At 35.1% G+C, this 23,951-nt stretch overlaps 2 long non-coding RNA genes across 2 annotated transcripts in view; one reads left to right on the forward strand and one right to left on the reverse strand.

The window, feature by feature from the left end:
• LOC126977442 (uncharacterized) overlaps positions 1-23,951 on the forward strand; it is a 255,245-nt gene that overhangs the window by 220,103 nt on the left and 11,191 nt on the right. The gene's annotated exons all lie outside the window — the stretch shown is intronic.
• LOC126977436 (uncharacterized) lies at positions 4,729-15,093 on the reverse strand. Its single transcript, XR_007732207.1, has 3 exons — positions 14,934-15,093; positions 14,559-14,675; positions 4,729-4,858 (listed from the first exon to the last, which is right to left on the reverse strand). It is a non-coding gene; the product is annotated as an uncharacterized LOC126977436 (long non-coding RNA).

Genomic DNA, 23,951 nt, shown 5'->3' on the forward strand with positions numbered 1-23,951 from the left:
AAATTTGTAAGTAATTCAAAGTTAAAAGAGTTATGTTTTGATATCCTAAACCCAAAAAGTAGCTTATTAGTATTTTAAAGCCAATACATCCAACAGAGGCTTGTTCCTGATTGGCTGTTCGAGCTAGCTTTGCCAACCTAAGTCTACTAAGGTGTCCATTGACCTCTACTATATACCACTGGACTAGCGGCTGTAAAAGTGCTTTAGTGCCTGTTTGATATTCACCATTTTGGTGCCGTTGGCCATGTCGCGAGAGTCTGCGGTACTAAAACTAGTGATGACAACCGCAGACAACATCGATAGATGGTGGGAAACAATTTACAAAAAAAAAAAATTATTTATAAAGTATAAATAGCACGGAAAACGGACGAAATTAATTCAAAATGCAAAAATACTTCAGAGTATTGTACGTTCCTTCGCAGAAATTTGTTTTCTACTTCAAAATAAGTTCTCTGGACGCTCGTGAGTGGTGCTTATAATTATAATAAATAGACACAAAGAAATGATGTCAAACATAATATGGAACAGACTGTCCACTGGTATTTATACAGGTCAGTGAAGGTTTCGGTTGGCGCTGCAGGTTGGTAGCTGCTGCAGGACACGTGAGAGTTAAGTACTTAACTGTTATAATAATTATTCGTTATTTTCTACTTTTTTCTGTTCAGATATTATTATCCCTACAAGTATCTCTTAATAATCTAATAGTGTCACCCTTTGTGAATATTAAATGAGGCTAGTAAGTGTAATTTAAGTTTTTCAACATAAATAAAATTTATTAAAGATTCCTCAACTTGTTGGATGTATATTATACAGAAAAAATGTCCGTGAGTGATAAATGACTGTATATGTTGTTATATGATTTAAAAGATGGACTGGGAGTTTCTTATATTTTTTCCCCATGCCAAAGCCCCTTTACGAACTGATGTAGCTTCGTGAAGTTTAAATAAATATATTTCTAAAATTATGGTAGTTTACTTTAATATCAAGGTTAAAATAAGTTTATTTATTAATTTAAAGCTTTATAATAAATAAATCATTTTATTTCAGGCTACAAGGCCCATAAAATAAATACCTTATAATCTATCATACATATTTATATAACTTAAATCTACGTCACATTTTCGCGGTGATGTGAGGCGCGGGTTCGGTAACTTCCGGCGGTCAGTGACGTCCGCAATCATTAATCATTAAGAAAGTCATCTATGTTATATTATTAAAACTAATTTGAAGATGTTTCCCTAATCTAATATAATATGAGTTTTAATGATCTAATTAAATAATACTTCCATTAATAATATTATGTACTTGCAATAATTTTAAAACACCACTCTTGTCGGTCACAAGTAATACAATAGTTATTTGTTCAACAAGTGAGCAAAGTTATTTTTTGCTGCTGACTTTAAATCACGAATTGGCGAAGTAGTGTAGAATTGAACCACGAGCGTAGCGAGTGATTTAAGCGCACGAGAAAAAAAAAATTGCTCTCGTGTGAAACATACAACTTTTCACCTCGACTAGCGAGAAAAGTATTATAGGTTATATATAGAAAGAGAAACAATGTTTATTATAAATATCAAACCACCAATAAAAATTTATAAATCTAAATTTCGATAAGTAATATATAAATTTTTGTGACAATGCGATAATACGCTAGGCTAAAATGAGTTTCGGAACGCACCGGATCGCATTGTTTATTTTTTTAACGTGGACTAATTCCCGGATGTATGGTCAGGTGGAGTTCGAAATTTAAATCACTTTACGTCACGCTCGCAGCAAAAAGCGTTTTTGCTGCGAGATTTCACGTAGCAATAGCGCCCTTTTTATGCTGGAGAGGTGAAAATATAAAAAGGTCTAACAAAAAATACATCTCATTATTACAGAGAACTTCAATATGAAAGTAATAATCTCTATTACAGTGGACTGTATGCATAAAAAGGCCAAGTAATTAGAACAATGTGGTCAAAGGGATATTGCTACGCCGTTGTTTGACTGGTTTATTAAGAAAATGGGAGGCTGCTACGGGTAATTGATTTTCTTATGTACATTATATCGGTATATATAATTTATTTTCTTATATTAAAATTTCTAGTTGACCTCTGATGTTTATTTAAGCATAATATATTTATAGTTCTGTATAATTTATTAGTTATTTAGTAAATGACTTGATTATCCACATCCACAGTTCATCTGTTTGTAAATGGAACTCTGGTCTATATAAATTCCTTAATTAGTTTAAATTATTTTAATAAATCTTAATATTATTACCATAAATATTCCTGTCTATTTGTCCAAATATATATATTTTCTCTGTCTTTTTCTTTTATAATATTACATCACCCAAAGCTAGTTTTAAAATCGCTGTTATTGTTGTATTTTAATAGTTATTAATTTATGCTAAACTAGCTGTGTACACTCCCTCGTGGAGTTGCAGCCTATCTTGTATTTAACTGATAGTTTATTTTGTTAATTATGTATTTGTTGTAATTCTGTTGTGTGTACCTATTAAATAAATAAATAAATTAGTTAAACAATCGGTTATTAAGACGAGCAGGTTATGAAGCTTGGGAATTAAATAATCTACTTCAAGATATTAATTTATTTTTGTGCTGCAATGAAGAATTGTCCTTATGAACTAAAACTCACTTGAATGTACTCCAAGCTCACTTTTTTATTTTATCATTTTTAATACAACTTTATGTAACTATTTACTCACCCAACATTACGTTTAACAGCGAGATGCACTCATTAGTTTAATTCGTAACCTACAAATTGCCTACATAATTCACAAAAATAAACTAGATATTGTACTTGAATATATTCAAATTCAAATATTTGTGTTCAAAATAGGATATGACATCACTTATTGAAAGTAATAAACGACCACTTGCGTTTTAGGCAATACTTAAAAAAAAGATTGCGTCAGACACCAATCGCGCATTGTGACGCAATCACATTCCAGATTTAAGATGTGTCCGTTGGTAATTATGTGAGTTAAAGAGGCTGCATAAATTCCTTGGTTAGGTAAAAACGTAAAAATAAGAATATAATGCATTGGACTTTCAACGTTAATCTCGTAGCTTTAAGAAGTAACCTGCTCCGATAAAAGCCCATCGATTTTTCCAAATCCCTGTATCTAAAATCTAAATATCGGCGATGACTAGTCGCTAAGCTCCTTGAAAACCACACTGTGGAGAACCGCCACAAATCCGGATGGTGGGGATGATATCCTAACTTGTGGCGTGTCGTGCGAAGGTGGAATTCGGCGGCAGGAATCAGGTGAAACAGCTCCTCGGCACACTCCCCGTGATAAATGCGGTAGAAGACACTATGAAGCAATGTCTATTCGCAACTCCAAGTGATACAGCCCTTACCGTACCTTATTTACTACTAAGCAATGTCTCGCGGTTTCACTCGCCTAGATCGACCGATCTCGTCTCTACCGAGTGGAAAGTCTTCTAAGTCGGACCATACATTTATTTTTGTTAACATAAAAGTTTTCTTTCACTTAGTGACTATTTTATGATTGCAATAACATCTTTAGATTTCCATTTTTAAATTCGTTATATCTTTTGAATAGAATGCCCGATTTTAATAATTTAAAAAGTATTTTACAGGTTTTATATCTGTCTTGACAAAAATGTCATTTTATGGTTTATTGATTAATTCAAAGATATGAATAATATGGTTTGATAATTGTCGGCACTAGGATTCACTGAGCACAAATTCAATAAATATATAAGCTTCTTTCTAGGCTTACTCTAAAAATAAATACTTACTATAAATAAAGTGGGTTATATTATAGAGGATAATGATTCATGGTGTTTCTTCTCCCCATGTCAAAGCCCGTTTACGAGCTTCATGACATTTACTCAGTGTTATTGCAGTATGTTATGTTATTGTCACTCCCTATGGTAAATAAATGAATTGTATTGAATAAATAAATATTGCAAGGTAATGCGATTAACAAGACCAAAATAAATATTAACATAAAATCTACTAAGAAGGAAAGCACTAAAAACTTTCAAACAAAAGGAGGACAAACCAGCGTACGGGACACCTGGTGTTAAGTGATCACCACTGCCCACATTCTCTTGCAACACGAGAGGTATCATAGGAGCGTTGCTGGCCTTTAAGGAAGGTCTTCGTGCTGTTTTTGAAGGTACCCATGTCGTATCGTCCCGGAAACACCGCATAAGGATGCTCATTCCACAGCTTTGTAGTAGTCACCAGTGGGAGGCTCCTTTGCACAGGATGCCGGCTAGATTATGGGTACCACAACGGCGCCTATTTCGGCCGTGAAGCAGTAATGTGTAAGCATTACTGTGATTCGGTCTGAAGGGCGCCGTAGCTAGTGAAATTATTGGGCAAATGAGACTTAACATCTTATGTCTCAAAGTGACGAGCGCAATTGTAGTGCCGCTCAGAATTTTTGAGTTTTTCAAGAATCCTGAGCGGCACTGCATTGTAATGGACAGGGCGTATCAATTCAATTCAGTAAAATAAAAAAACCTTGAAAACCGCACTGTAGAGGACCGCCACACTTCCAGATGGTGGAGATGATATCCTAATTTGTGGCGTGTCGTATTAAGTATTTATTAATTTATATTAACAAGATTCCTCTTAAAAAAAAGTAAATTTTGCCTCCAGTGTATACATAATATGTGATTATTCTTGTAGATCTGAAACTGATCTGATCCAGTTGTAAATTTCCAAAAATAAAACAAGAAACAATTTGAATTCAACTATATTTTCATAACTTAAGAAAAACAAATGAGTTAAAATCAGTGGCTGTGAGACTTTTCCACGAGTTGAATATATTGCTGGATTAAATCGATACAAGTCTTCAATATAACTTTTTCTGAAATAAAAAAATAGATTATGCAAACGATAATGTATGGTGAAATAAAGGTGTCTTTAGTTTGTAATATTCGAGTGGTCAGAGGGGTCTTGAAATGACAACAGCAGAGTTACAGCGAAATAAGACTCACAACTCTTACACTTACTCTCAATAACTTATTGAAGGAACTTCAGCTACTAGAGCGTATCGAGTACTCGAGGAACCATGAGCTATGAAGAACTAAGAGGAACTGCCTATACGGCCGGGCGGAGGACCTTATATCTCAATATAATCTAAACATCATTTAGCTGGAATAGTAATCTAAATAAACAATAACTTATAACTTAATATAAATATCATTTAGCTAGAATAGTAATCTAAATAAATAATAACATCGACTTCGCTTTAGTGGTCAAATTACTAAGAATATCAATCTAAACAATGTTTTCCAATAGTCGTTATCAAATGGTCCTATGGTGAATAGATTTTATATCATGTCCATTTAATACCAAAAGTTAATAATATGCAAATATTACAAGTTTACAAGCATTAAGAAAATATTGAACGATACGAGTCTGCCATATTCACAACATTATTAGAAATATCCGGACGACCTAGCCTTGCTCGGATTTTTAAGGGTGTACAAAACTTGAACAAAAAAACTGGAAGACATCGGTTCGAATCCAGATGATCCGAACCGGGGTCACCCAATGTCCCATCTGAGCTATTAGTCTTGTATATAGTGGCAAAAATTACCTTTGTATTCTAATGTTACTGTAGCTGTTACTCATTAAAACACGGATAAAACTACAATTTTTAAATTGAAACCTAGCTAGATCTATTTCGCGCCCCCCAACTACCTGTATACTAAATTTTATTAAAATATTTGGAGCCGTTTCCGAGATTCAGATTATATATATACAAGAATTGCTCGTTTAAAGGTATAAGATATAACCTCAGATCAATGAATGTTTAATGGCCTGACATTCTATAATTTTATGAAATTCTTGCCTCGATTATGTTGTTAAAACGCAAGGTATTAAGAGTAATTAATATCATAACAGTTACGATTTTTTCACGGGCATTTGCTTGCATTTAGTTCGTGTTCCTACTTTTATAATAAACAAATATTGTATTAATACGATTGCAATGCGCTTGCAAATTTACGCTTTTAGGAAATCTTAAGGACAAGAATAAATAAGAAAAAATTATAATCCCTATCCCTACTAATATTATAAATGTGAATGTAAGCATGTTTGATATGCTTTTACGCCTCAACCCCTGAAACGATTCTGATGAAATTTAGTCCAGATACGAGAACTTGGGAAAGGACATATCTATCGTGAATAAAAGGCTTGGCGGGGTTGAAATAGGGGGTGGAAATTTGTATGATAGTTCGTCACTATCGAAGGTACCATGAAACTTTTAAATATTTGTCCTAGCGTTTTTAAAATTTACACCTATCTCTGGTGAAAAATGGGGATGAAAGTCCTGTAGTTGGTAGGTTATAAAAATGTATTAGCCACAGCAGTTTGTTATGTAGTATTTGAAAATTGAGTATATAAAAAAATGCTGCTCAAAGTAACTATTTCAAGTGCACGAAGTCGCGGGTAAAAGTTAGTGAAATTATACATTTGACACTATTAATAGCACTGTATATTAGAAGTTATATCTGAGGTTTTCAAGATGCACTTTTGTTTCTATGGATTTGATAACTCATTGTATTATTGTTTTGAACTGAAATACATTATTAAGTAGCAAGAAATTATTAAAACTAAAACTTTAGGGAATGTTTACTTGTGTAGGTACGTGGACTGGAAATACCATGACGCGGACGTCTGAGATTAGGGTGAAACAATTCTGTGCGAGCACAAACATTACCCATGTCAGAATTGCGGCGATTCAGGGCATTGTGGACATGCAAATGATTGTTTATGACATACATAATATTATATAATACCATATGAAGAGAAAAGCTGAAGAGCATGCATTTTATATTTAAGTACTGCGACGAGGAAAAAAAATTACTCGTAGTCACACTGGTGTGACAAATTTGTGTGACCACGAGTTGGGAATGCCCGGAACGCGTCATTGTACTGGACTTTTATTCTGCTCAGCTTTCTGCAAGAACGTTATCCCCAGCTGGCAGGTATACATGCCTAAACAGTACGCAATGCGGTTACGTTCATTGATGCATTGCAAAATTTAGTAGGTCTACGCATATTTAGACAAATTATTTGTTAGTGTACTACAGATTCCCTGAAGTACAAAAACAACCGACTTCTAAAAATAACTATTCAAAAACATAAGATATTATTACGATATGCACTAAAAAGTAACATAAACTAACATAAGATACAATCTAAGTAATTTATCTAATTCTAGCTACAATTATTGTTATTTTTTAATTCGGTGTCAGCCAAGGTAGGTTTGTAAGTGTATACATAGTTGTAGGTCAGATGTGCTTGTGTCGCACGTGCAACGTGACAAGACAAGAGGCGAGGGAGGTGCCGTGGCGGGAGGACACCGATTAAATAAATAACAATAATAATTGTAACTTAAAATTAGATTAATTTAGAGTGTATAAAAATACGCAATTATTTTTTAATTTTTAGGGCATATATCTACGAATAATTTTTTTTGAAGTCAGTTGTTTTTTGTAAAAATTTTTTGGCTTGACCTTATTAAATTGATGTGTCCATTTTGTTTACAAAAAAATAATGTTTCAACTATGGTGAATTTTAAATTCGTCATATTATTAAATTATTATAATTAACAACTTAAATATGTTGTGTGAAAATAATACAGTCCCTACATTCAAAGAAAGGTTGTGTAAAAGGGTTTTCGCAAATCGCTGCCTACCTATTATCCTGTAATGAATGAATTTCAAAAACCCCAGCGTTTGCACGAGGGTCGTGTGAGACGTACGAGGTGTACGGGGTACGGGGTGTGGGAGATGTCCGTCACATGATCCGATCGTCGGCTGATTGATGACGCCGATTAGTGATGCCCAACCCGCCCCGGAATAAATTGTCGACCGCGTTTTTGCTTCAAACACTCTATTGAACGTTTCCATATGTGGAAATATTAACTTTATTTAAGAGTGGGATATAATTTTTACCAGTGGAAGGGTTATGGGTATATACCACAACGGCGCCTATTTCTGCCGTGAAGTAGTAATATGTAAACATTACTGTGTTTCGGTCTGAAGGGCGCCGTAGCTAGTGAAATTATAATCATAATTATTAATCTTATATCTCAAGGTGACGAGCGCAGTTGTAGTGCCGCTCATCTCTCATCAACTTCATGTTTCGTTAACCAATGCTTTCGAAATATCCTCAATATTCACTGGCCCGACAAAATTTCGAGCGATCGTCTTTGGCAACGCTTTCATGAAGTCAAGCCGCAAATGGATCTGGATAGGCCACACACTCCGGAGGGATCCCAACCATATGCCAAGGCAAGCCCTAGACTGGAACCCTCAAGGAAAACGCAAAAGTGGCCGTCCAAAGTAAACCTGGCGGCGGACTGTCATTCACGAAGCGAAAGACATCGGAAAAAACCTAGAGTGAAATTAAAAGAGATGCTCAGATGCGATGGAGATGTACTGTGGATGCCCTCTGCCCCAGCTAGGGGATACAGAGAAACTTAAGTCAAGTAAGTGAAGTCTTTTTAAGTTTTTATAAACAATGGTAATAAACTAAATGTTACATTTTTTATAGCGTAATCTTTAATAGCTACTTCGGAATTTTCTTTCTTTTTTCCATGGAGAAAAATCAATTTAACCGTATTTAGTCTCTAGTAATAATTTGATAAATAAAATAAAGAACGTACTCCTATAAGGTCAAAGGACAACCATCAAGAACAAAGTGTCTTACACCTTTTTTGAACTCAAACATTTTTCATATTAAAAAAACAACCAAACATCAACCACTCCCTCTCTAGCTCTCCCCCCTCCCATATAGTCTATACTTGTAAGCAGCATAAACATATTAGCATAAAGAGAAATAAAGAAAAAAAAAACGGTATTTAACGGCGCCTATTTCTGCCGTAAAGCAGTAATGTGTAAGCATTACTATGTTTCGGTCTGAACGGCGCCGTAGCTAGTGAAATTACTGGGCAAATGAGACTTAACATCTTAAGTCTCAACGTGACGAGCGCAGCTGTAGTGCTGCTCAGAATTTTTGGGGTTTTTCAAGAATCCTGAGCGGTACTGAATTGTAATGAGCAGGGCGCATCAATTACCATCAGCTGAACGTACTGCTCGTCTCGACCCTTATTTTCATAAACACGAAATGGTATTTTACTTTTTAACTTTTAAAACCGTTGTTATTTAAATAGGAAACCTTCAATACTAAGTATTGGATTAATAATATTAGATGTATAACGACGTTTGTTATTAGTTAAACGACAATTTACGCGGTTTTTCGACAAAATCAATCCCGAAGCGATCAAGCTCAAACTGCCGATTCACGAGCCTTCGTGATTCTATCTCCGTTTAAGAGTTTATATAATTTCGACTCGCTTTGTTTATTTTCTTTAATGGAACGTGAACCAGCATTTTCTCTGTACAACGAACACAAAAGGTTTTACGTATAAAATATTATGTCAACTAGCGATACAAAACTACAAAAAGTATCGCAAGTAAACGTTAAAAACTTACACCCTTACAAATAAAGTGGGCTTAAAGTGTAAGCCTATTGGCTCATATGCAAAATGTGGATAATATCGCTAACAACACTGTCAATACAATAATAATTGTGAAATTTTCCGAATGTCAAGCAGACAGCAAAATGTCTATTTGTAAACATTTACGGCCTTACAAATAAACTTGGTATAAAGTTATACCTGAGAAAGAAAGGATTGTGTGGTCTTATGAAACCACGGTATAAGTGAAACTTTTTTTTTACATTATAGACATTTAACTAAAGATTTTTGGAATAATATTCCATTAAGGGTACAAACATCGCTTTATCAATCTTAATTTTATACTTGGAAAATTGGAATGATAATGGGCAATAATAAAAGTAGGCTAAGTCTCCAACTAATGTTTATATTGAACTCTGTGTCTTAGCCCTGGTTAGAAATATTGATTGAAAAGGATTAAAAATGATGAAATTTGAATACTTTTGAATACTTACAATTCTTTTTCATGTAGCTATATATAAGTATAAAGTTTACATGGGGTGACTGGTTCCCAATACTTTTCATTCAATATTTTTAATCAGGGAGAGTACGACAAACATAATACTTAACAATTATTAAGATTATATACACATATTTAAAGCAAACAAAATAGCGTGGAGCATTGGCACAAATGAGTAATAGTCTATACACTACACGGTCAGCTGCTGCGAACTATAGGCACCGCCCGACCGTCACGCGACATGCGTGCTCGTGCGTTCTCTTTAATGAGCCAAGAATATGTAAAATGTTTACAAATAGACGTTTTGCTTATGATTGGTTTATTTTGACGTATAACGTTTCCCGCGTTTATTTGCAAGGCTACCTAACATTCGGAAAACTTTAGAATTATCGTTGTATTGACAGCGTTGTCAACGATATACGGCCTTTCCCAATATTCAGTCTATCTCTTACTTGAGATAAAAATCGTAACTAACGTTGACTTTTCTGTCCCAATAAACTTATCGACGGTAACTTACCTTATCCGTACACGCTGTCTGCCATTGGGACGACGTATAGCTTACAAGCGATAGAAGTTTGTATGGAAATTGGAATCCACGCGTCCCAATATAAGGCGATAACAATGACTTATCGGGTATATTGGGACAGCTTTAGAATATTGACAGCTAATTACTGACAGTAGGAGGTAGTAATTTATCTATATTTGTAGATAGTATATTGGGAACGGCCGTAAGTCAACATTCTGCATATTCTTGGTTTATTCTTAAATATTACTTTAAACCATGTTTATTTGTAAGGCCATTACAGAAGAGTAACTTTACGCCAATTTTATTTGTAAGCCCGAAAATCAAAAAAGTAATTTCTCAGAAATATAATTAAATACTCTGCAATTTTAATGTGAAAACTTCTTTACCACACCACACCAAGCACTTTATTTTGTGGTTCCTTAATAAGACTGCACTGTCACGTTCGGTTATGTAACGCAAGTTAAGTCGAGCTAATTTGCCCAGCGAGCATTTAAGGAAGTTTCAGTTCAACAATGTTAAATACGATAGCGACCTGAGTCTTTATTTGCATAACATGTCCCAATAGTAATTTTACTCTTATGAAATAACGTTGATAACATTACTCTGTAGTCCATACTAAGAACAATAACCTGTTTTAACCCGTTTATATCTAAAGGGTTTTTTACTGTTTGTGTAATTTGCAATATGTTGAAATTTTTTTTTGAAAATAAGGGACGAGACGAGATGGACGTTCAGCTGTTGGTAATTGATACGCCCTGCCCATTACAATGATTATTGAAAAACCCAAAAATTTAGAGCGGCACTACAATTACAGTGCTCGTCATCTTGAGACATAATTTGTCAAGTCTCGTATGCCCAGTTTCACTTGCTACGGCGCCCTTCAGACCGAAACACAGTAACCCTTACACATTACTGCTTCACGGCAGAAATAGGTGCTGTTGTAGAACCCATAATCTAGCCGGCATCCGGTGTAAAGGAGCTTCCCACTGATAAGTTAAGTAAGTTAAGGAAAATACAAAAATCCGATTATAATTGACGCTTACTTAGTTTTGTAAGATGTTCTTCCTTTACTGATGTAAAGAAGTATTTCATTGTAATACACTTAACTGACAATAATTACTAATACTACATATCTTAGCGGACACAGTGCTCACACTTTATAGCAGACTAACTTGCAGACGGTACAAAAACATAGAGAAATACCCATAGACAACAGAGACATATTTGGTATCTGAGTTGCTAATCTAATGCCTATTGGCTCTCGCCCCGTAACCAAAATTGTCACCGAGCCACACAGTTCACACGTAATACACATCTTATATATAAAATTCTCGTGTCACAATGTTCGTTCCCGTACTCCTCCGAAACAGCTTGACCGATTCTCATGAAATTTTGTGAGCATATTGAGTAGGTCTGAGAATCGGACATCTATTTTTAATACCCCTAAATGTTAAAGGTGGTCCACACGATTTTTTTTTTTAATTTTTTTTACATTTTTTTTTTAATTTGTTTTATTATGAGTCAGCATTAAAAAATACATACAACTTCATAGTTTCACCCATCTACGATCAACAGTTACTTTAGAATCGCGATTTTAATATCGGCAATACAACGTTTGCTGGGTCAGCTGGTATAATATAATATTTTCACACTTCATCAGTGGTCAACGACCTAATCGCATCGCATCAAGTTCTCTGTGTAACGCAACTCTTAAATCATTATCTACAAACGCCGAGAGGACAGTAACACGTGGGCGGACCAGGAGTTCCTAGAGGATTAGATTAATTTAGGAATTTTAATACCTTGATTACGTTCTTGAACACTTATATCTTAATCTTAATATTGACATGGGGGTGGGCCAGGGATTGGAAATAAAACTCCGCTTATAGGAACGAGTCTTTCTTTGCGTTCACTTTTTTTCGAACTTGCACTACGCCGGTCTGCCGCTGTTCCTCTTGTGGGCGGCGGTACCTTCAACGCGTCACACCGCACCAAACACTAAGTCTCTTCTATCTTCTTCTTCTTGGAACACTTCCACTTTTCACTATTTCTACTTTTCTTCTTCTTCTTCTTCTTCTTTACACTTTCGAGTCAGAACTAGAACTGCCGTAGGCCACGCTTAGTACGGCTTATATACCCCCGGATCTGTTCTATTTTCAAAATGATTCTCCCATTTCATCTTGAAATTAAAATTGTACTAGAAAATTCTTTTAACTATTTTTATCCTGCTTACACATTTTCCATCCCTTTTTTTCTGTTCGATTTGATCCTGAACTTACTAGAAATTTCCATTAACATTACAAAACCCAAAAAATTCCATACACTTGTAGGTGTATCGAACCCGGGTCTACAGCGTCTAAAGTAAACACTTTTACGCCAAAGCTGACGGAGCTGTTGAAATTATCAATGTCTTGAACTTTGACAACACTCGTCATGTACGTTGCTGCACGATATGACGTTTGACAACTCTCGTCATATACGTCGAAGCGTTGCTACGCGACAATATATACAGTCGTGGTCAACTAATTAGGGAACTCTCTAGTTAAACCAAATTGTGACTTTATTTTTTATATTCCAACGAGTTTAAACAAGATTCCATATCCCTAACATGTAAGTATGATTAGTCATTTATGTGCCCGATTATACAAACAATAACAACTTCCTAAACATTAAACCTCTTTACAGTATAGCTGATAGATTATCACAGTGCTATTTGTTCAAAAAATGCTGGCTGGTCATTTAATTAGGGACACTGAGATATTGCGTTCTATTTTCAAAATATGAATCTCAATATTTTTTTATTTCTTCTCCTATTATTTCGTGGTAGTTTTGGCGGCAATCAAGATGATTGATTTTAAGTTTTGAGAACTATTTTCAAGAAAAATGGGCAAAAATAACAACACTACGAAAAATCATCATGAAGTTTGTCGAGCGTGGTTGGTCATACCGAAGGATAGCAGAATATATAAATTGTTCAAAAACTATGGTATGCAATGCAGTGCAACATTTCAGGCGCAACAACATAGCTTTAAATGTGCCCAGAAAAAAAGATCGAGAAAAACAACTCCGCAAGAAGATAGATTGATAACCAGGTTAGCTAAGAAAGATTCGTTTCTAGGCTCTGTTTTAATTATACACGAAATGTTTGGGTTGGACGAAAGAGCCGGTGTATCAGCGAGGACCGTTAGATGACGTCTGGTAGAAGCAGGGATGTTCGGAGTGGCTCGCAAAGTACCGTTGTTGAAGAAAGAACATCGAAATGAAAGTTTGACGTTTGCACGTAAATATGGACATTGGACCTACGCCCAATGGCAACATGTATTATTCTCTGACAAGACCAAGGTTAATTTGATTTCTTCAGATGGAAGGCAAGACGTACGGCGTCCTGTAAAAGCGGAAATGAATCCAAGATTCACAAAAAAGCAGGTGAAACATGGCGGTAGAAACATTAAAATGTGGGGTTCATTTTCTGGACGTGGAGTGGAACCTGTGAGGAAAGGTCAGGTTAATTTAGACCAACATCAATACAAGGCAATATTAGAGGAATTTATGCTTCCCTACGCTGAGGAACATCTCCCTAATATATGAACGTTTCAGCATGATAACGACCCGAAACATACCGCCCGTTCAGTCAAGTCGTTTCTTAACAGTCAGTCGGTATCAGTGCTAGATTGGCTAGCAAATAGCCCGGACCTCAACCCAATCAAGCACCTTTGTTGATGAATTTATTGGCACGGTTTGAAAGTTCTGTTGTGAAAGAATTTCATTATAACAACAGTGAGCCTTTTTTTACGAAATAATTCTTGATGTTTTGAAATATTGTTGGCAAATTCCTATAAAACAGTATTTTTTTTATTATCTATAGAACAACGTCTATCGGGTCAGCTAGTAATATATAAATATAAAAATCAATAATCTGATAGAATGCGACAGAATATTTACTTTCATGCGGACGTGGCTAGGGAATATTCTGGCCATTGGCCAAGTTTATTAGGATTCGGGAGGCGAGTTACAAATTTAATCAAGTGGTGTGTCTGGAGTATTCTTACCGCCGTCACTACATTGCAAGTGTGGCCTCACGGTGGCTACGTCCGGTGGAGCGTGCGCGCTGCCTTCCGTTTCCACCGGATGTGACGCGTCCTTCGCGCCAACGCTTGCATCCTCCTCTACAGCAGAGCATTTATTGTGAACAACGCTTTATTTCAATAATCGAGTGTGGCAACTTAATAAATTTCTTCGGTGCAGCAATTTTGAAATAATATTTTACGGTGTAATGGATAGTTTGGCGCGAGTCTTTTCTTACCACAATCTTTATTCATTCTAGTATTTGACGGGAAGATATTATTACTATAGTTCCTTTTTAAAGTTTTTTTTTCATAATAATGGAAATCAGTTAAAGTAAAAAATAAGAAATATGTATTTACCTAGAACCAAACTGACCATTAAATTCATTAAAGTTTCTGATAGCCTGTCTATATTCTCTGAAGCTAAAACTTCCTCGCGTCCTGTACTATCCATGTCTAATGCGTATAACATACAATATCTAGTTAATTATAAAATAATTAAATAATAAACAAGCTATAATGTTTACTATACAAGACATTAGGCACAGTGAAATGACATGTCTGACTACCAAAGAGAATATAATGCTGAATACTCTTTTTATTCCAAAAGAACCACAGAGTTGCTTGCATTTATAAAAAGAATATATTATCTTTTTATTACATAGCTAGAGAGGGTAAGGTAAGTGGCGCGATATATCACGATATTTGAAATTTTTACAAATCAAATCAAATCAAAATCACTTTAATCACGTAGGTCACAGAAATGACACTTATGAATGTCAAAAAAATATTTTTCTTATTGAATCTACCGCTACTTCGTAAAGGGTTGAGCTAATGAGAAGAAGTAGCAAGAAACTCATTGCCACTCTTTTATATCAATATTTACATTTCCATCTTTTTACAAATCATTTCGATTATAATATAATATAATCAAATATTCAATGCCTTACACTAGTAAGTCAAAAAAGTAAATGTAAATTAATACAAAAGTTATTGAGTACAGTAGCTGCATCATCCACACACACCGTAAATAAATAAAGGTATTCTGTGAGCATTTTATAAGCGATTATAAATAATATATATAATAACTTTTAAGAATCTGAAACCGAGTCTTCGGCTACAGGATCATCCTGCCACTACGAGCAGCGCCCGTTCACGAGCATGACGCATGAGCCAGCCATCGCCTCCCTCAACCATATTTTAGGGAAGGGGACGACCCGTCCCATGTCGCCGCCACAAGCAGTGACATTTAAGCGAGCATGATGAAAACGGCCGTTTTCAATAACCTATTTACCCATAGTTTAAGTTACGGATACAGTTTAATGACATTATCTATAATTATCCAATATAGTTATAGTCCAATTCTATCTATCAATAGGTTATTGAATTGTAAGTAAGCGTAAAGGGATAGATTTGTCTACGTCTAGTAAGTTAAACTAAGGATATATAGGTTATTGAAAACGGCCGTTAAACAGTATACCACTCCGGTAAAGTTGAGACCACAAGTTAAAGAATTTATTATTTAAGAGGCTCAAAAAACTGCGTCTAACCGCGTGAAAATGGGTTTTTTTTATTCGAAAGTTATTGCCGTGAAAATTCAAAAAATAGTGTTTTACTATACTTTTATCAGACTTTTGAGCTTGAAGTGCTCAAAGAAACTCTTTGAGCTCAAAATAACATAAATTTTATTTTTGAGGTTCGAGCTCAAAACCGTCGTACAATTTGAAGCGTTTAGGTATGGAATTAGCGGGAAGTTGCATGGTTAGCCTTTAGGGTCAGCCGTTTTCTTATTATTATTATATTTATTTAATGATTTAATTCACAGTGAACTCCTTAAATGTATAAAGTAACAGTTAATAGTATGTTTATAAACCAAGAGCTATATCCAGTGTTTCTGGAAGGAGCAGTCAGTTCTGGCAGATGGCTGAATCATCTTTACGATGCTGTTACTGCTAACAGGTAGACGCTGCAACATGGAGACCGCTGTTTTGCGCATAATGCCATGGAAAGTCATCCATCCAAACCATCCATGGTAGCCCCAAAAGCCTCCTAAGCGGCTGGTTACTTTGCGTTGCGTAGAGACGTCGCTTCATTGTGTATCTTCTATCGCATTTATCACGGGGCACCCCCGTGAACACTTTCCGAAGAACTGTTTCACCTGATTCCTGCCACCGAATTCCATCTTCACACGACACGCCACCAGTTACGATATCATCCCCACCATCTGTGGCGGTCCTTTACAGTGCGGTTTTCAAGGAGCTTTCTTCCACGCACTACTACGCGGATTGAGCTTCCTTGTGCGGTGTTTCCGGGACGATACGACACGGGTACCTACAAAAAAAGCGCGTACACCTTCCTTAAAGGCCGGCAGCGCTCCTGTGATTCCTCTGTTGTTGCAAGAGAATCTGGGTGGCGGTGATCACTTAACACCAGGTGACCCGCACCATCGTTTGTCCTCATTTTCCATAAAAAAAAACTCCTGAATGACGGCTGTACTTTAAATGTACAAGTTTATATATTTATCCATAAAGTGATTATGTATCTTATAAGAATAAATCATAAACAAATCCGAATTAAAAACATCCTAAAGATGATTCTGCCATCTGACAGAACTAACTGCTCCTTCCAGAAGCACTGGATACAGTTGACTCTAGGTTTATAAATATATTGATTTTTTTTAATTTTCTTTTGAGTTACTGTCTAATAATAAGAAAAAATTTTTGGTAATAGTACAACTTCTTAACAATTAATATTTCTTAGATCCTATTGATTAGTGCGGATTACATGTTGGAAAAATTAATTCATTTTGTAAATAAATTACGCTGAGAGTTAGGAGAAATTACCTTTAACGTCAATCCGCCTGTAATTTACATAGTAATTAATTACCTTCTCGAAAACACTTTGCGAACCGTTTTTCATTTAAAATATGGCCTATAATTTATCGACAGATGTAATTAAGTCCTGCAAATTTAATAATATCGTTAGTGTAATATCAGCTCGCTTCTGCTTGGTAATTACTTCAATCTGCTTACCCGTATTATATTATAATATTTAAGACTCTTAAACATATATTAATTCTTCGTCTATGCACAATAACAAGACGTGTACACTTATATAATATGGGTGTACTCAAACACAAACATATATAATGCTTAGTATCTCATTTATATTAATATTAGCTGATGCCCTCGACTTCGTCCGCGTAGATAAAGGGTTTTTAAAAATAATAATCAAGTTTGTAATTGAAGATTATCTCATATCCTATTCCAGTTCCGGTTTCCGTTTTCGTCACTTAACACCAGGTGAACCGTAAGCTCGTTTGTCCTCCTATTCCATAAAAAAAATTAAGTTTAACTGATTCCAGAATTAGATTGAGCATTGGAGATAAAAATGACTTGTAGGAGTAAATAAAATTACTACGAAAAACAATACTTTATTAAACACGTCGAAATAATTACAGCAATATATTCAAACAAAAAGAAGCATTAGCTACAAATTAATACTGATGAGATTTATTTTTCACTTCCCCAATTTGAGTATTTATTAATGTCGCTTTCCTTATTCGCGTTATGAAGTGAAATGAGTGTAATTTCAAATGAAATATTAACTCCCATACGTCCTGGTTTCGTTTCTTCGTATAATTGACGTTGCTTTAATGAAATGTCATTCACTTTATCCTGTTTCATTCCGCATTGCTTGTCATTGTTCGCTTACATATTCCAACTCTTGTTCGCATTATTAAAAATGTCCTATATTCAGTGCAATTCCCGGATTTTGCTTTCCAATTTTACAATACAAAGAGATATATTGAAATTGTTTAGTACCATTTATATCAGACATTTGGGGTGAATGACAAAATTATCAAAGTCATCAGTGATTGTTATAATATAACAAAGTGTGTATGTTTTTATGTATGCACGCAAGAAGTTATATTTATTTAGCCTAACAAAGCAAAAATCCTTAAAATTATTTATTCCTCGTGCTATTCTACGTTTGTAGAAAGAACAATATTGTAAAAATCTTGCATCGATGGCTTTGACAATTAATTATTAAATAACGAATACGGCTGTACAGGCTTGAACCCTTTGCCTATTCTAATAATGGACGAAGAAACCAAAAAAAAAAAATAACGAATGTCGCAATGTCAAAAAATCTTAGGAACCAACTTCACCCTGTTAATTTTGTGTTACAGTGATGCGCGCGAATCTTAAAATTTCACTCTCATACTTTTTTCATAACGCGCCTAAAGAAGTATAACTTCGAAAACGAAACTTATTCAACTCCGACTTTAATTTGAAAAGGATATTTTTTTTGTTGATTTTGACTGAAATATGGGACAAAAGGTTTAATATTCATGTTTTTTTCTATTTTTTATGTAAGTATATAATGCAAAGTATTGAACAAAATCGTTAAGTTTAATATTCTTAGGTAAAAATTAAAGTAAGTATTAATAGTTGATAATAGGGATTTAAAAATTATTTATACATTATTGATCGGCAACTGCGTTTGATTACTTATATTAAAAGCTTTCTGAAAACATATTGGAAAAATCTCTCAACAATTTTAAAGGCCTTTATTAAAAGAAAAGTCATGAAAAAAAGGAACCTTTAACAATATGATTGAATTGACGACCCCTATAGCTCGAGCCTGCCTACTGAGCTCGAGGTCCCGAAGGTTCGAATCCCGGTAGGTGCAAGCATTTATATGATGAATATGAATGTTTATTTCCGAGTCATGGATGTTTGTTTGTATTTATGTTTATTTAAGTAAGTATATTGTATTAAATATATCGGTGTCTTGCACCCATAGTACAGGCTATGCCTAGTTTGCGGCAAGATAATTTGTGTAAGAGTGTGTCAATATTATTATATAAAACTTGGGTACGAATAACATATGAGGATTTGAGCTTAAACTATTTATTTTTGGTTGGTACAATTAATATTATGTTAATAAACAGAAATTTGAACAAAATGGTTAACTTTTTTGTAGATGTATCTAAGGAGCATTTTAGATCTAGGTACTACATTCTTTCTTGTTACTTGGTTGAGTTCTTGTAGCAGGCGTTGTTATAACATAGATTTTGTCATTGCTTGTGGTGGCGTCGTGTGGTGGATCATTCCATTCCCTTGCCCATGAGTCATGTTGCAAGTTGCAGACTGGGTAATCCTATCGTCATGAATTCTGGTTCATAATATTAAATTTTTAGCCATTTATGATGGATATTTTTAAAAGAAAAAGATCGTAATAAATCAAGTGCATTTATAATTTAAAAGTTCCATCAAATAAATCAATTGGAATCCAATTCCTGTGGAGTTGCTAATAGAACTCTATTAAATTCAGCTTTGTAATTGAATCTGTTCTTGTGCCAATAAATTGTAAGTGATTTATCTTACAGTCAGACAGGACACCGGAACGCGTCTACTATTTCCTACTAAATATATTTGACTGGTATCTCGTATAGTTATTTTTATATTTGCTTTAATAAATTACTAACTAATGTTACATTATTATTAAATGATACAAGCAAAGTAGACATATTTTTTTATGAAAAGAAGGGACGAGACGAGCAGGACGTTCAGCTGATGGTAATTGATACGCCCTGCCGATAACATTGCAGTGCCGCTCAAAATTATTGAAAAACCCAACAATTCTGAGCGGCACTACTACTGCGCTTGCCACCTTGAGACATAAGATGTCAAGCCTCATTTGCCCAGTAATTTCAATAGCTACGGCGCCTTACTGCTTCACAGCAGAAATAGGCGCCGTTGTGGTATCCATAATCTAGCCGGAATCCGGTGCAAAGTAGCCTCCCACTGGTGTGTAAATGTAAGCTTAAGTTATAGTTTCTTGCTTCCGTTCTTTAAGGGTCTACGGCAGCACTAGAATTACCGATTCCGAATGGGTAGTAGATAATAAGTGGTCTTAAAATCATATTTTGAATAAAAATATTTGAATTTGTACTTAAAAAGAAAGTTTAAGTTTATGTACTGACGGTAGTTTCCACTTATAAAATAATGTTGGTAATTAATAAACAAAATCTTAAGTAAGTGTGAAGCAATAATTGGTAATATTCAGTTGCAATGAACTACATTGTAAATTATAGATCGCGGAATAGAGTAAATTGAATCGTGTTCAGTTTTACCCCCGAAGACTCTGCGTATAAACCACTCAGGCGATATCAAAAACTCTTGTCCAGTAATGTAAATACTGAGTCTCAAGCCTTCGCCAGTAATGTGGTCCTTCGAAAGGTAAAGAAAGATGAACCTGGGTTTTATCAATAAAGCGGGACAAAACTTCACGCAAGTTCTTTTTTTCATATCTATTCTGGTGCACCCAAGAACCAGATTTCATCTTTTGGCCGCAAGCAATGCGCAGATGATTAAGTTTGCGTGGATCTCGTACTCCGTGGACAACTCAATTTGAGTTTTTTTTATGACAATAATGGACGAGACGAGCAGGACGTTCAGCTGATGCTAATTGATACTCCCAGCCGATTACAATGCAGTGCCACTCAGGATTCTTGAAAGACCCAAAAATTCTGAGTGGCACTACAACTGCGCTCATCACCTTGGGACTTAAGTTGTTAAGTCTAATTTGCCCAGTAATTTCACTAGCCACGGCGCCCTTCAGACCGAAACACAGTAATGCTTACAAATTACTGCTTCATAGCAGAAATAGGTGCCGGTGTAGTACCCATTATCTAGCCGGCACCCTGCGCAAATAAGCTTCCCACTGGTTGTTAGGAGTTGTATAAATGTGCGTCATGGTGAGTATTTTACCCCATTTATCACGGAGAGGGCTGAATTATAAGATCTGACCATTCTCCACAAACTAAGATATAATCCTCACCAAGTAGATGTGTATTTTCCAGAAAATAACACGTACACGTTCATAAAATGTCTACAACGCCTTCATTTATCTGGTTTTGCAAGACAGATCACTTTACATGAGTGAAGTACGCTATATTGTTCTCCTATCTAGACTTATATAAGACTCCTACACAAATCACGAGATTATAAAGACTAGGCTTCAACATAATCTTAAAATCTTGAAAGCTTTGAACTCTTAGTAAGTTCAATATCTATCGCAAATCCAAAAATGGAAAAAATAAATCATTACATAATTTACCAGTGTGGAGGCTCGGTCTGAAGGACGGCGTAGCTAGTGAAATTACTGGGCAAATGGGACTTAACATCTTATGTCTCAAGGAGACGAGTTTTTGGGTTTTTCAAGAATTCTGAGCGGCACTGCATTGTACTGCGCAAGGCGTATCAATTACCATCAGCTGAAGGTCCTCTTCATCTCGTCCCTTATTTTCATAAAAAAACTATTTGTCTAGCTTGGGTTGGCACTAAAACGCACGCTTCTGGGATTTTGACATGGTACAATAATATCTAATATCTATCACCCATAACATTTTATAATAAGCTTTGTGGATTGCATATCTTATATCAAGAAGATAATAACAATAATCTTTTATAAGTCATTAGTTCATTTTTCTGCACTATACCTGACATGAAATGAACTTATAAATTACCTTAGTTTGTGTCCACACAAATAGTCGTATGATTTGTGTTCTGTATGATAAGCAAATGGTGATCGGAATGAATGAGCCCAATAAATCCTACTGAAATCACAATACGTACATTATTCTAGCGCTGACTCGTCTGTTGTGTTTTGACGTCATTATATCATAAGTTCATAACCGTAAGTTATATACTGTGGACTTACATAGTTATTTCAGACTAAGAATAGATAGGTATATATTGTCCCAATTGAGTTAATTTTCTCTAGCTATTTAATAATTCTTATAATTGTGACCACGTCAAATAAAGAATGTAAGGTTCTCTTTATGTCTTTCTCCCGTACGCACTGATCTGCGTTAGTTAGTTAGTTGATTGGCGCCACTCGCGAGCGTCCAGGGAACTCTGAAGTTTTTTTGCATTTTGAATTAATTTCGTTCATTTTTCGTGTTACCATACTACAAAGTTCTACTACCATACTTCAAAGAATCAACGTAATAAAGTACACATTTTTTTTGTAAATAGTTTCCCACTATCTATCGATGCTTGCTGAGGTTGTCATTACTAGTTTTAGTGCTGCAGACTCTTGTTACATGGCCAACAGCGACAAAATGGCGAATATCAAACAGGCACAAAAGCACTTTGATAGCCGCCAGTCCAGTGGTATATAGTAGAGGTCAGTGCCAATACGGCCATTCTGACAAAACAACTGTAATAGGCAGAAATGTCACTGATTGTAAGCTCTTGTTGTGAGGAAAAAGTAACAGAAAGCAATATTTATTTAAAAGTTATTTATTTGGGTTTCATGAAACAATTAGAAAGCATGATTATAGCGTAATTACAATTTAATGCCCAAATTGCAGAATAAAAGACATATACGAAGTCACGGTCGGTACTTTTACGAAATTGTAGAAGTTATTCTTCGCTCTGAAAATATTGAAATATTTCAAACTATCTTCCTAAAATCTAGACACGTTCACCTAAAAGTTATAATACACTTTAAGTTTATTTTATAGAACTTTCTTGATTTCGACGTGAGGTCTTCGTGTGTGCTCGGTTCAAAAGTAAATCTATAACTACATGACTTAAAACCTCCACGTTATAATTTTCTTGTTATAATTTAATATATTTCCTGGTTTTGACGTTTCAATAACCGACCTACGTGACATATTTGTGTGGGTGGGAGACATTACTCGTTGGTGAGACTTAAGCGTTAAGTATAGTATTATCCATATAATCTAAATCCATATTTTGAAATAAGAATTTACAAATTTATTTGTAATGTTGAATTGATTGATTGACAAACGAAATAAGATCAGGATTTAAAATAATCTCATATTAGAGGTGGTAGATTGAAACTGGCCGTAAGTTGTTCGTCAACGGATGATTTGCTAGTATTTTGATGCATTATTTTTCCAGAATGTGGCCAGTAATAGCATTCCTTGAGAGATTTTTTTTTTATATTAACCAACTTTTTACACAAATTGTCTTGCCCCCAAATTAGGCATATATAGCCTGTGTTATGGGTTGCAAGACAGCTATTGTTCCTGTCGTCTCAACGGCGAGAGTGGGGGCTTGCGTTCGTGGCGGAGCGGCGCTCGCACCGCGGCCGACGGCGGAACCAGTCGCCTTAAGAACTTGACCCGCGCGCACATGCATTAACGCTAGCATTATATTAACTTTCATCTTATATATATTAATTACGTAATACAGTCCTTTTGTGAAACAAGGTATTTTAATTCAAGACCACCAGAAGCCACAACTGGAGCTTGATATTCAACAAATGGTCCTTCGCCTCTTCAACTGATCATCAAAGCAAGTGGATGGTTTAACCGGCCCTTCAAATTTATTAAGG

Source organism: Leptidea sinapis, chromosome 45 (genome assembly GCF_905404315.1).
Source record: "Leptidea sinapis chromosome 45, ilLepSina1.1, whole genome shotgun sequence".
Lineage (NCBI taxonomy): Eukaryota > Metazoa > Arthropoda > Insecta > Lepidoptera > Pieridae > Leptidea > Leptidea sinapis.